Consider the following 4,100-nt stretch of genomic DNA (forward strand, 5'->3'; position numbering starts at 1 on the left):
GGCCCATTAATCGTCTCACGTGACCCTTTGGAAGAGCCTGAGTTGGAAACTACTTGATTAAAATACCTGTATAGTGTATATAGTGTATATAAAAAGTAATTAAAACCAGCTCCTCTTTAACCAGCTACAACAGTAAAATGCTGCTTACACAGCGACACATCAGTAGTACCAATCTATCTAATAAAATAACACTTAAGGGTTTATTCTGCAGAATGAACACTTTTGCTTTGGATCATTTACATTTAGCTGATTGTACTTGTGTGCTTCTACTTCAAAAGGATTTTGAATGCAAGACTTTAACTGGCAAGGGGTATTAGTACTAAGTAGTCTGAGTACTGCTTCCACCACTCACGTCTTCTCTTTCCCAACTTTCTGTCCCAAGCCTCTCAGCCTATAAACCACCTCACAGACATGTGATAAGACAACATAATGAGCTCATCTTTAGATTCTGTGCTGTGTAAACGACTTGGAAGGACCCCAAAACTAACAAGAGACCCCTAAACCTTAGCCCCTGTTGATAAGCCAGGGTCGGGCCTCGAGAGACTGTCTGTAGTCTGTAGCGGCCCGAGTCATTGTTCAGCGGCCCTGACAAATCAGGACAGGTGGGGAGATTTCTCTCTCCGTCTTTGTGTGCCCCCCCGCCCTGACACCGTCCTGAAACCGGATCGGGGAAGTCGAGTCATGCACCACCATTCTTCATAACTCAATACTATCGTTGCTTGAAGCCCTGTTGCCTGGCAACCAAATGTTTTGCAGCCGCACTTTTATTTTGGACTTTTTGTGTCTGTCTGTCCCTCGCCCCTATCGTCCACACAGCCTCAAGCGTCCCAGGAATTGCATGACTAAAATGCATTTAAGATCTCCCGTGGATCATCACAGGGCCCTTCGTACCTCCCCTCTTCTGCTTTTTTCATGCTTCCCTCCATCTGCAGAGATTATCATGGACTCCAAGTCCTGCTTCTTTCCTCATCTCCATTTCTTTTCTTCTCTCTTGGTCTACACCTCAAACCATTGATCACTAGGCGTGCCCGACCCGGACGCACTTGTTGATTGACAGGTCTGCTGTGCTGCGGCTAACCAATGGGAGCGAACCGCTCGCTAATGAACACAGAAGCATGTGGGATAAAAGAGCGATTCCTCAATCTGCATCTTGGAAGGTCTGAGCTTTGTTGAGAGGAGACGTGATGAGAGCCTGCCTCTCACGCAGCAGGCCTGAGCTGAAGATCAAGACAAATATCTGGGGTAGACCAAGGCATTACTGATTCTATCCATCACGCCCTTTGGGAGAAGCCACGATGTGTGTGTGAGGGGGGCGTGTTGATAGTTCGTTTTGCCTACGGTGGCGAAATCAACAGAGGACTTGAAATTCAAATCCAAAGAGCAAACCGCAAGCTGTCTTCCACTCGGGACAGCAGCTCCTGTTTACTCAGTGGCAAACACAGGTGGAGGACTCTGAAGGCAGCACAGAGAAGACCTCCTTTATTCTCCAGCCTCTTCTCTTCCCTTTCAATGGACTGGACACAAGATAGATGCTACACACTGATGCTCACACACACACACACGCACACACACGCACACAAACACAGGCACAAGTGAAAAGATTCACAGCCATGGATGACTGTGGAGAAAACAGGAATTTTATTTAACGTAATGGGTGCAGTTTTAAAAAGATATACACATCAGGGATTGGCTTGAAATGAGCAACGAAAAACTAATAAAATGAGGATGTAATGTGTTTTCATTGCGCCACGGTCTATATATATATATATATATATATATATATATATATATATATATATATATATGTATACATATACAGTATACAGTACATGCGTGTGGAAACACTAGAGAAACAAAATAACACCCCAAATCCAAGGAAAAGTGATTTTTTTTCATAATATGCACACTTTAAAAGAGCGGAATAAATATGGCTATGCAATATGAACAATGTAAAGATATGTGTAATGTAGAAACAGGAGCAGTAAGAGTAGTAAAGATATGTACAGTGCATAAACAGAATATTTGGAAGAAAAGGGGGTCTGTGTGTGGACGAAGGGGTAACAGAACGGAGCAATGGAGGGATGTTGTTGTGGAGGCAGGATGAGGTCAGAGGGAAACGGATCCATCCATTAGGGGGTATAATGAGAGGGAGCAGCTGCCTGCCGCTGGGTCAGACAGCACACAGATGTGAGGGAGCCTCAGGGCCCGACAGAGCCCAGGGGGAACGCTGGAGTCCATGTGCCATGACCTCATTCCCAGAGCCAGGGCCCCCTCTAACACCAGCACCACTCCAACCAGCGCCAGGCCCTCCACTGGCTGAAGATGGAGATCATCCATGCCCTCAACTTACCTGCAAAAACCCCCATATGCAAAACATTCTGCACCAAGTCCTCCACACCACAGGACGGTGTCGGTCATATAATCCAACCCCCTAATACAACCCAGAGGAGCTTTATGTTAATTAGCCCCTCTATGTTGGTGGCAGAAAATACAACCTCATACGCATACCAGAGAACTTAATGTCCAGGTTTAGCTCCGCCCAAGACAATTTTGATTGGTTTAAAGGAATGCCAATAAACCAGAGCATGTTGTTCTCCCAAACCATTATCTGCAGCGCTGTGGAGGAGGGTCTGGCACTGCGAGACTATATTCCACCCTACCAAGGTTCACTATCCATGTACTGTACCGGCACCATGCCCGTCATCCAAACATGAATACATCCATACACACATTGTCAGTGATTATGAGAAACTACTTGGTTCATTTTATGCACCAACACTAATTGGTTAAGTTTAGAAAAGGATTGTGGTTTGGCTTAAAATCGGAAGCTACGTCACTTGTGGTTGTTTTGCAGAATGGGATTTAGCTCCATTTGTTCTGTAAAGGTGGTTAACCTTTCCAAGGAGACTCAAACCTTGGTCTTCCTGGGTGAAAATCCTTATAGTCCGAAACATCCACCAGCGCAACCTCGCTCCTTACACATTTGGCCCCTTACTTCCTGCTTTGTACCGTCCTAACTTCTACAGCCGCTAGAGGGCGCCGCCAGTATATAAACGTAAATATAAGTCATAATTGCTGCTTGAACAACGCCTGATGTCGGTGTTTCAGGGGAGGACAGTGTCCCGTTCTGGGCTGTTCCGCCCTGTGTTGCTTGGCTAAACTCTGATCGACCCGGAGAGACACGGCATGCCAAAGACTGATCTCAGCATCACCTCCGCTGGCCAGCGCTCCCTGCTCAAGCAAATATTCTCATTTGTGGTTGAATTTCTTTAAGCCTCGGTAGCGTTAAATGGGGTGTAGGGTACATTCAATTCTCTGTGTGTTTATCTTTCCTGTGCAGAGGTCAACCGAAGTGCCAGTTGGTGTCATCGTGTTGTTTGCTGGTCAGTCTTATAGAAGTCAATTAATAACAGAATAGCAATGTTGGCAGATCTATCTTTCTAAGCTTTGAAAGCTGCAAATAGATTATTTTTCCATGCACAACTTATTTTTAACATGTTTGTCTTAATCATTGGCATATAACAAGTTTGTGCTGTTTTTCAGAGCCAGACTTGAGTGTGGGAAGAGCAGCAGCAGCAGCACGAGTCCTCGTGTCTCTCGATGACAGCCATGTTCCCTTGGCAGGAACCAGAAGATGCATCCTGTGGTTGAAAAGGTAATGGAGCCGAACGAGAGACAGAGAGAAACTGATGTCTACAATACACTCAATGCAACCCTCTTTTTAAAGGACCAGTTCAACATTTTAGGAACGTCCTAAACATCCACTTCACTTGGTGATTTTGTAACCTTTGGACCAGTCTCGCATTGCCGACCTTCGTCTAAGGCGCTGTGGAGGAAGGTCTGGCAAGTCCACCCAACATTTCCAGAAGCAATCCTGGAAGTGGCTGGGCTAGCAGTTACCCCGTGCTTCTAGTCTTTATGCTAAGCTAGGCTAACCATCTTTTGACTGTAGCGTCTGAGTGCAGGTGGTTTAGTCATGACATAATACGGCTGTGCAGCTATGTTCATACCAATGATAACTACTACTAAGTTGTCGGGCTGATCTTGGGGAACTATATGTAAGTCTTCTACAATATTAGCATTAACTGGACGTGAACACA

The sequence above is a fragment of the Etheostoma cragini genome, chromosome 5 (assembly GCF_013103735.1).
Source record: "Etheostoma cragini isolate CJK2018 chromosome 5, CSU_Ecrag_1.0, whole genome shotgun sequence".
NCBI lineage: Eukaryota > Metazoa > Chordata > Actinopteri > Perciformes > Percidae > Etheostoma > Etheostoma cragini.